This window comes from Pteropus vampyrus, unplaced genomic scaffold (assembly GCF_000151845.1).
Source record: "Pteropus vampyrus isolate Shadow unplaced genomic scaffold, Pvam_2.0 Scaffold212, whole genome shotgun sequence".
NCBI lineage: Eukaryota > Metazoa > Chordata > Mammalia > Chiroptera > Pteropodidae > Pteropus > Pteropus vampyrus.
Window position 1 is genome coordinate 1120498 of NW_011888993.1, and position 10343 is coordinate 1130840.

General features: G+C 57.5%; 1 protein-coding gene across 1 annotated transcript in view; it reads left to right on the forward strand.

Moving 5' to 3' along the window:
* The window catches only part of CELF5 (CUGBP Elav-like family member 5), a 42855-nt gene that overhangs the window by 16183 nt on the left and 16329 nt on the right, over nt 1–10343 (forward strand). The window contains exon 2 of the mRNA XM_023538101.1: nt 2044–2126. The gene's annotated coding sequence lies outside the window, so the exon portion shown is untranslated. The remainder of the gene's footprint in view (nt 1–2043; nt 2127–10343) is intronic.

A 10343-nucleotide genomic window follows, 5' to 3' on the forward strand; every position in this document is an offset into this window, starting at 1 on the left:
ACTTTCTCATCATCCCAAACTGACACTCTGTCCCCATTACACACTCACTCCCCTCCCCTCCCCCAGCCCCGGGCTCCACCATCTACTTCCTGTCTCTGTGAATCCGACTCCTCTGGGGACCTCCTGTGAGTGGGATCACACAGTGTTTGTCCTGTGTCTGACTTCTTTCACTCAGCATACTATCTTCAAAGTTCATCCACGTTTTAGCAGGTGTCAGAATTTCCCTCCTTTCTATGGCTGAATAATATTCCATGGTATGTATATACCACATCTTGTTTATCTGTTCATCTGTTGATGGACATTCTACCTTTTTGGCTGTTGTGAATGACGCTGCTGTGAACATGGGTGTGCAAATATCTCTTTTGAGTCCCTGCTTTCGATTCTTTTGGGTATGTCTCCGGAAGTGGAATTACTGGATTATAAGGTAATTCTACATTTAATTTTTTCGAGGAACCGCCAAACTCTTCTCCACAGCGGCTGCACCATTTTACATTATAGGATTGTTTTTTGAAATGCTAGAAACCATCCTCAGGTCTGCCTGGTGCCCCCCTCCCCAGGGTTCCAGGGGACCCCTCCCCATCACCTGGCCCAGCTGGTGGGAGTAGCAGCCCAGCAGATCGAAGCTTTAATTAGCTCCTGCCTGGGGCGGAAGGGGGCTCCCAGAGCTCTGCACAGGGGTTCCGGGGTGGGGGAGGCAGAGGGACAGGGACCGTGAGTGAGGACATAGGGTTCGACAGCATCAGCGCAGCCAACGACAGTGTCATTTCTCAGGAAGTGAAAATGAGGTCCACAGAGGTGCGAGAGGCAAAGCCCAGCGCTGAGCCTAGACTCCTGTGTTCGCCCCAGGGGACCTGACATCTGCCTGCCACCCCACCTTCCCCGCCTCCAGCAAGCATGTTTCAAAATACCTTTGACCTCCTTGGCCTTCCTCTGGGGAGGCTCCCTCCTTGCTTCTCTGTCTTGTCTCTCTCAGCGTCTCCTATCTCTGCGGCTCCCACACCTGGCAACCCAGCCCCAGCCCCAGGCGGCGGTCTGTCCCACCCGCCCTCCAGACTCCGCCCCCGTGGCCCCGCCCACCCGCTTGGCCCCGCCCCTGGGTTTGGCCCACCCTCTGCGCTAGGATCGTCCGCTCTGATGCGGGAAGCGGGGGCGAAGACCAGCAGCGCCCCCATCCGAGCCGCAGCTGGGGTCAGCGGCCCAGCCCCCTGCCCCTCATCCCACGCCCCTCCCCGGGCAGCAGCTCTGTCCACTCTCCCGACTCCGCGTCGCCCAACCCGCCCTTCTCAGGGGCTCTTCATCTAGCATCCGCCACGGACTTAATTCACAGCCAGGTGTCCTCTCTCTGCTCCCCAGTTTCACCTTTCCGGGACTGGGGGCGGGGGAATCCGCTGAACCAGTGCCACTGTCCCCCCACCCCCAAGAAAAAGGTGACTTCAGGCTCCTCTTTTTTATTGTTTTAATTATAGTAAAATGTACATAACATAAAATGTACTATCTTAAGCATTTTTCCTCCTTCCCAATTTTTATTGTAGTAATATACACATAACATCGGATTTGCCACCTTAACCATCTTTAAGGGCACAGCTCAGTGGCATTAAGCACACGCACATTGCTGAGCCACCGTCCCCACGGGCCACCTCCAGGACTTTCTCATCGTCCCAAACTGACCCTCTGTCCCCATTACGTACTCGCTCCCCTCCCCTCCCCCCAGCTCCTGGCTCCACCATCCACTTCCTGTCTCTGTGAGTCTGACTCCTCTGGGGACCTCCTGTGAGTGGGATCACACGGCATTTGTCCTTTTGTAACTGGCTTCTTTCACTGAGCATAGCGTCCCCAGGGTCCATCCATGTTGTAGCCTGTGTCAGAATGTCCTTTTAAAGACCGAGTAATATTCCACTGTCTGGGTGGAGCACACGGTGCTTATCCCTCATCCACCGAGGACGCTTGGGATGCTTTCGCCTCTTGGCCATCGTGAGTCATGCTGCTATCAACGTGGGTGCACGGCATCCTTTCTCCTTAACACCCCGACTCTCTCCCCTCCAGGCTGTGCCTTTCTCACCTACTGTGCCAGGGACTCCGCCATCAAAGCTCAGACCGCCCTGCACGAGCAGAAGACCTTGCCCGGGGTGAGTCCTGGGTGCTGGGGTGGATCCTGGGTGCCGGGGTGAGTTCTGGGTGCTGTCAGGATAGGGGAGGGGCTGCTCGCAGCCTGAGGAAGGCCGGAGCCCTTCTTGGGATGAGCTGCGAAGCCCTTGTGCCTTTGGACTCAGAAAGAGGGGCATAAATGATCACCAGAGTGAGCATTTGTCGAGTGCCTGCTGCATGTCGGCCCCATACACCACACCGGAGCGGTTGTGTGTGGTTGCACAGGTGTGAGTGTCATTGGCCTGAAACCCGAAGGTGGCGAAGTCTTAGCAGGCAGCGGGCACAGCACGTGCAAAGGCCCTGAGGCAGCACCGTGCCTGGTGCGTTGGAGGAACGGCGAGGCAAACAAAGCCACAGCCTCTTGATGCAGGGGCTGCCTGGCCAGCATTCCACCCCCAGAGGAGGCCGGCCCAGGCTCTGTCCCCCTCTCTTGTCAGTCTCATCCTCTTTGTGTGGGCAGGAGGTCTTTGCCCCCAGTGAAGGATGGGGGGTCCCCCGAGCCACAAGAGCCTGGCCTCCGGGCAGCACACCTAGATGGAAATTGAAGGAACCACAATGAAGTTGCTGGCTCTGGGGCGGGGCTGGCTGTCCCTCTGGAATTCTCAGAGACCCTTCAGCATCAAAGGCGTTCAGGGGTGGCTTAGGTGGCATCTGCAGCCATCAGTGCTGGGGACAGCCATCAGCACAGCTGACAGTGGGAAGCCTGGTGTGTTGGAGGGACATGGAGGGGTTCGAGATAGACCAGGAGGTCAGGGAAGGCGCCTCTGGGGAGGTGACTTGATGGAGGTGAGGGAGGGAGCTGTGAACTCTCTGCAGGACTCTCTGCAGGAAGGGCATCCCTGGCAGAGGACACGGCCAGTGCAAAGGCCCTGAGGCTCGGCCCAGCTCGTGCGTTTGAGCAGCCTGTGGGAGAGAGCGGTGGGGGGAAGGCGGGCACAGGAGAGGGGCGGGGCTGTGGGAGGAGTTTGGATTTTATTCCAGAGGTGGCCCTGCCGTGGCCGTCGGAGGGTGGCAGGCAGAGGGGTGACCTGCTTTGATTTCCATGTTCAAAAGCCCCCGTGGACCAATCTCTGGAGTCCTGGGGCCGCTGCAACAAAGCTCGGCCAGCCGGGTGGCTTAAAGCAATGGAAACATATTACCTCATCCTTCCAGAGGCCAGAAATCTGAAAGCAAGGTGACAGCAGAGCCTCGCTCCCTCCAGGAGAACCCCTGCCATGTCTCTCTCCCAGCCTCCCGTGGCCACCAGAAGTTCCTTGGCTTGTACACACATCACTGCGATAACCGCTGCCCCCACTGTCACACGGCCTTCTCCTCCGTATCTGCATCCCTCTGATGCCCTCTGCCTTTCTCTTAGGACACCTGTCATTAGATCTAGGGCTCATCTTAAATCCGGGATGACCTCAGCTCCAGTGCCGTTACTTAATTCCATCTGTATAGACCCTTTTCAAATAATGTCCCATTCACGGGTTCTGGAGGTTAGGACTTGGACATATTTTTGGGGGGGGAGGGCACCATTCAACCCACTACAGGGAGTGACCACACAATGAATGGCCATATGTAAGGGTGACTAGGGGCAGCATCGCCGAGGAGGTCCAAGTGACCCCAATGGATGACTCAGTGGAGGGCAGACAGGACGGCTTCTTGGAGGAGGGAGCGTTTGAGCTGAGTCTTGCGACATGGAGAGTACTCTGGCAGATGGAGACAGAGAAGGAGGTGGCACGGGGACCGAGTGTACCCGGGCTGGAGGCAAGAATGTGCCCGGCCTGCTGCTGAGAACCCACGAGAGCCTCTACGGTAGGAGGAATTTTCGACCCAGGGCGATTCTGCTCCCAGGGTACACTGGATGATGTTTGGGGACCTTGTCGTTGTCGAGACTGGAAGATGCCACTGGCGTCAAGTGGGTAGAGGCTGGGGATGCTGCTCAGCACCCTACAGGGCACATGGCGGCCCCACAACAAAGAATTATCCACCCCAAATCAATGATGCCCAGGCAGATAAACCCCAGTCAGGGGACGAAGGAGCTGAGGGAAACGGGATGCATTTAAAATTTCTAGGAGCCACATTTAAAAAGGAAAAAGAAACAGGTGAAATAAATTTTGACACCATATTTTGTTTGAATCCAGCATCTCCAATATCTTATTGTTTCCACAGGCGGTCAGTATAGCTGGTATAAAAATTATTAATGAGACAGTTCACGTTCTTTTATTTTTTTATTTTTTTATTTTTTATCCTACGTGTTCTAATACCTGGTGAGCATCCGGTTCGCTCCCAGCCCATCTCAAGTTCATGAAATCAACAGCTGAGGAAGTACATTCACGTACCCGAGTAGTAAACATACCTAAAGGTTTTCCAAGGATGGAGCTGGGTATGTTTTTAGATTTAGGTTTATATTACTTACAATTGAACAGAATCGAAAATCTCATTGCCTGCTCCCACGAGCCACATTTCAGGGGCTCAGTAGTGGCAGGCGGCTGTCACGTCGGACAGTGTAGTCGTGAGATGTGCTAAGCCCAGGGTCGGCAAACTTTTAACGTGACGAATCGGAGAAGGCATATTTTGGGCCCTGCCGGCCACGCAGCCTCTGTCACAGCAACACGAATGCCTCAGACAACACGTAAATGATGGGCGTGTCTGCGTGCCAAGGAAACTGTGCTTACAAACACAGATGGGGGCCAGAGTAGGGCCGTGGTTCACCAATCCCCGTTCTAGGCCGGCACCGTCCGGTAGAACTTTCCACGATGATGGGCGTCAGTGCTGTCCACCGTGGTGGCCATTAGGTCCCTGTGGCTGTCGAGCCTTTGAAATGTGGCACGTACGACTCAGGAACTGAACGTTGAATGTTATTCAGTTTTTGTCGTTGTCGTTATTCAGTTTTAATAAATGTAATTTTAAACTTAAATGGCTATGTGCGGCTAATGGCTACCACTGGACAGCTCAGATCTAGAATGTTCTAGACCAGGGGCCGGCTACCATGTGATACAGCACAGATCTAGAATTTTCTAGACTGGGGCCAGCTACTGTGTTGGAGAGCAGAGACCTAGGATGTTCTAGATGTAGGAACATGGTCTGGCGTCATCATATGTCCAGACTGCAGGGCTCGAGGTCTCTCTTTGATCCCAGCTGGCAGTTGGCAGGTGAAGAGTCTCAGGCAGTATCCTCTCCTCTCTGGGCCTCAGTTTCCCCAGCCTCCACATGGGCCTAGCGTGTGAACGTCACTATTGTCCGGCCCTGCCGGGGCCCCTCATCTAGCTGTCATGTCCACTGGGAGGGGGGCTGCTAGCCCTGTTCGACAGAGGAGGAGACTGTGGGTAAGACAGAGGGGACTCGTGTGTGGTCACCCAGCAGGATGAGGACTGTAGCAGTATCCACCCCACTCCAAAGGCCTTGAACCTCTGGCTTGTCTGGTTCGCTTTCCTGCAAGCTGGCCTCTGCCTTCCTGGAGGTGGGGGCCAGTGTTTGATGAACAAGAAAGAGGCGGCTCAGCGCCGGACCCTGGGGACGCAGGGAGCCCTGAGGACCACCCCCAAGCCTGGGCATCATCCTCTGGGAGTAGAGCCTGGCTTTCCAAAAATATTTCTTAAAGTTTGCAAAATACTACACACTTAGAGAAAAATGCACGTAACACAAATTATAAAGCAAGCGCCCCATTACCACTACTACACAGTTAGCACCCCAAGACTCCGAGCCCCAGCCCCTCTCCTCCTGCGGGAGGAGCCACTACCCTGACTTTGATGGTACCCAACCCCTGCTTTTCTGCATGGTCCTCGCACTTAGAAATACAGCCCTAAAATGTGAGACGGCTCATGCCTGCTTTTGCTTTAACCCAACCTGCGTGGAATCATACTACGTGTAGGCGTTTCCGTCTGCCTTTTTTCCATTCAGTATGATGCTAACGAGAGTCAGCATCGCATGCATCCGTGATTGGTGCTTTTTTATTGCCGTATAGTATTCCACGGCACGAATACGCAATTCGCCCATCCTCCTGCTGGTGGGCGCTTGGGTTGTTTCTGGTTTTTGCTGCTGCAGACAGAGATTCTTGTCTGTGTCTTGGCTCCTGTTGGGCACATAGCCGGGAGTCCCGGTCCCCGAGCACGCGTACCTTTGGCTTCTCATTTGCGAAGGGGTTGTCCTCCCTCCCCCAAGGACACCCGCAGACGTGGCACCAGCCTTGCAGAACCACAGCTGGAGACTCGCTCACAGATTGCATGGGAGGGAGGGGCTGCTGTGGCAGAAGGTCCCCTCGCCTGTCAGCTGCATCTGAGCACGGACGTCTGAGCCTTGACAAGGCGATTCCGCCGGAAGATAAAGCGACAGCCACACGAGGTTGGCCCCGTGCTGGGAAGGCCACCCTGCTGGCTCACGTGCCCACACGCGAGGAGCCAGAGCTGGGGCACTCTGGAGACCAAGACAGCCACCACCTCTCCTGTCCCCTGCACACACGCCCCCCCAGGAACCTGTGTGTGTTGGAGGACGCAGTATGGAGTGGACACTTCTGGCCTTTTATCTCTTGATAAACCAGCAGGGCAGGGGCCCCGGGTCGCTCGCTGGCCCTGTGCTCACCCCCCTGCCCCATGGCACAGCCGACCCCTCCCCTAATACTGCTTTCTGAAGTGATGATGACCCCCCTCTCCGGTTTCCTCCTAGAGCGTGCCAGCGGTGTCCGTGGGGGATGCAGTTTAATCAAATCTCAGCATTCTGGAATAGGATCCGAAATTGAATAACAGAATCCCAGAATAGAGCCTGGAATGCAGGCAGGACCCTGGGTGGCTCAAGGAGGCAGCACCCCGAACCCCTCTGCTGGGCGGTCAAACCCCAAGACAGGGTCCCTGGGGTGCAGTGGACCCCATGGGGACAGTCGGGGCCAGCATGGCCAGCTCCCATCTCTTGGGGCTAGACCATCTGAGGCAACACCATCTTGTTCTTCGTGAAGGTCTTGGGGGGTGAGGGAGGCCCCAGATCTGAAGGCCCCCCCGCTGGTCATCTGAGCACCCCAGAAAGGGAGACATTTGTATGTTTGGCTGTGAGCCCCCCCCACCACCACAGGCCTTTCCTAAAAACCCCTTCTGTGCACACAGGGGACTCCGAGGTGGCCCCCTTGTGGGACCTGCTGATGCCCCATAACTTGGCTTGGCGTCAAGCCAAACCTGTGGATGAGTGAGGGGCCCCAAGGTGCCGAATGTCTAGTAAGTTGGCCTTCCTCGGCCTCAGCTCCCTCGTATGTGGAATGGGACCGCAGGAATGTTCTGAAGATTCTGCCAGGTGACGTGTGCCAGGGGCCGAGCACACACGGGAACTTGGCGGTTCTATGCAGAATGAACGAGGGGACCGTCTCAGGCTAGTCAAGCCGTGGGACTCGTGGCCAGTTGTGCTGTCTGTCCAGGCCTGAGGCCCCCGTGGATGGAGCAGTGTAAACACAGCCTGGTTTAAGCTCTCGGTTGTCTCCGCTGCTGGGCACTGCCTGGCTTATGTCCAGCTCGCTCTGTGCCCACGGGAACAGAGTCTGAGTTTCGCTCTTGGCGAACACCGTAGGTCATGCCTCCTTTGTGGACCCTGTGCTGGGCCTTCTCCGGGAGGGGAGCACAGAGCCGCTCAGCCCCTGCCCCCAGAAGCTGCCCCAAAAGAAGATTGTGTGTGTGAGCGAGCACGTGTGCGCATGGTGTGTGCGCACGTGTGTGTGTGAGCAAGCACGTGTGCGCATGGTGTGTGCGCACGTGTGCGTGTGTGTGCACGTGTGTGTGTGTGCGCGCACGTGTGCGTGTTGGGGGCACGTGCTGTGATCAAAGCAAGGCCTGGGCAAAGCGACAGAGAGAAAGGCTTCGGGAGCAGGTGGCTTTTGAGGGGGCCCCAACGAGGTGACAATGGGGTGCTGGGGGGGCACAGTCCAGCCCGGTCCAGCCCAGTGAGCGCACAGCAGTGTCCTAGGGTGTGGGAGGAATGCCGAGGGTGGAGCAGCGGAGGCACCCGAATACCCAGATGAGGAGCCACCCCCCACCCCAGGGCAATGGGGAGCCACGGCTGCATTTGGACCAAGAGAGGGGCCCGGTCTGGGCCGAGGTGGGAGAGTGGGGTTGGAAGGGTGGCCTGGGCAGCCCAGGTGGGGGCCTACCTTGCTTCCTTCTTCTCTACATCCCTCGGAGACAACCCAGCTGGGGCCTCCCCTGGGGTCACCGCATCTTCTAAAGGCATGACTTTGCAAGTCTGGGACATGCTTTGGGGCCCAGCCCGACCAGAGACTCCTCCTGCAGCCTCAGCATCCCCATCTGTAACACACTCAGGTCGGACGTGAGGGACTCTTTTCCCAGTGGTATATGGCTTGGTTGAAGTCACCCAGCAAAAGCAGGGGGGCAGAGCAAGGACTGGATCCCAGCCACCTCACGTGTGCCACCCCCGGAGCCCCAGCCCACAGGACGCTTGGAGGGCTGGCTGGGTCTTCAGAGGACCCTGGGGAAGACCAGATGGGGACTCTGATTCCGACCTTCTCCTCCCCCTTTCTGATTTGCCCATCTGTAAAATGGGGATGTCTCCATCTCATGAAGTTGCCTGGAGGCTAAATGAGTCAGTGGATATACATGAAAACTTGTCTCCCCTTCAAACTCCTCTTCACACTTCAAAACCCACCAACAGACTTCACGTCTTCAGTGCAGCCCCAGGACAGCCTTTGGCTCCTCACCCTTCTTCACTCCAGGCTCCCCAGCCCTCGACTGTGCCACCTGCCCCAACCCCGACCCCATGAGGGTGGGAGTGTCTATCTGCCTCTCTCTCCCTCTCCCCCAGACCAGTGGGGTGGGTCATCCCTGGGGTTGCACAACTACTCAGCATGGGGCACACTGGGAATGTCGTCGTCGAGTGAATGAGTAGAGGAAGGCACGGGGCAGGGAAGGGATGCAGTGATGGGGAGCCAGGGAAGGTGGAGGAGGGAGGGAGGGCACTCAGCAGAGACCTCGGTGGGACAGATGGAAAGAGGTGGGCAGAGCCAGATGGGAGGGCAGGGGCGACGGGAAGGGTGGGGTGTGGGGAGACCCACTCCCCCCCTGCTGGCACGCCTCCTCCGGGCTGGGCTCTGGTGGGCAGCATGGGTGGAGCCTGGACGCTGGCTGGTGGATTGCCTGGATGTGGGGCGTAGGGAGCAAGGCGCTGGGCCCCAGCTCTCGTGCTGTGTGGCTGTGCGCCTGGGACCGGCCAGCCGGGCGGCGGCACGTGGATGCCAGCCTGGTGCACGTCTCCAGGCCGCTGGGTAAGGCTGGGTGTGGGGCTGCAGGGTGCGGGCAGCCGGGCCTCCCAGCTTCAGGTTTCGAGTGGGGGGGTGTAGGTGGGGAGGAGGGGGCTGCCCACCTGACTTCTGGGGCCAGACTGACAGCCCCTCCCCCTGCCAAGCTGACCCGGAGGGGGAAGGGCCTCCCAGTAAGAGGTGGAAGGTCCCAGGCTGCACAGCGGCCAGTGGACGTGGGGAGCAGGTACTCAGGCCACGAGAATGGGGTGGGGGTTGAGGGTGCAGTGATGGGGGTACATTCCCTCCCTGTGGCCCCCCTTTCCTCATTCGCTCCCTCTGCTCATCCATCTCTAGAAGATTATATTTAAATATCTCTTTTGTGCAAGGCAGGAGCTGGGCTCGCCCCTAAGAGGCGGTTTCCATGGCAACAACAATTGCCAGCTTCCGTGTGGTGAATCAGCGTTGCCATGGCAACCCCATCCTCATCTGCCCAAGGTGCTGGGAGTGGGGGAGGAGGTGAGGGCCTGTGGAGGTGGGGTGGGTTGGGTGTGGGGAGCAGGAGGCTGAAGCTCAGGTGCCCCCTCTCCCTCCACCCCCCCCTCACCACCAGAGTCCACCCCCAGCCCAGAATCTGGTCCCATCTGATTAAAATAACTCCCCTCCTGCCTCCAGCTATTGGGGTGTGGTACCCAGGTGGAGAGGGCCTGGTGTGCATAAGTGTGTGTGTGTCTGTGTGTGTGTGTGTAGCGGGAAAGGGGAGACATGGTTCTGCCTTGCTCAGGTGGTTCGGGGTCCCTCAAGTGTGTGGCTGGGTGGCAGGAAGTTACCGTGTGGGAACTGGGAACGCTGGATGGGGGGACAGAGGCCTGTCTGGTTCTTGGGCTCCCAAGGTTGAGTTCAAATTGGGGTGGCCCATATGTGCCTGGAACACTCAGAAAGGAGAAGGGTACCAGGTGGGAGGGGCTTAAGGAGGGGTGGGGACACAGGG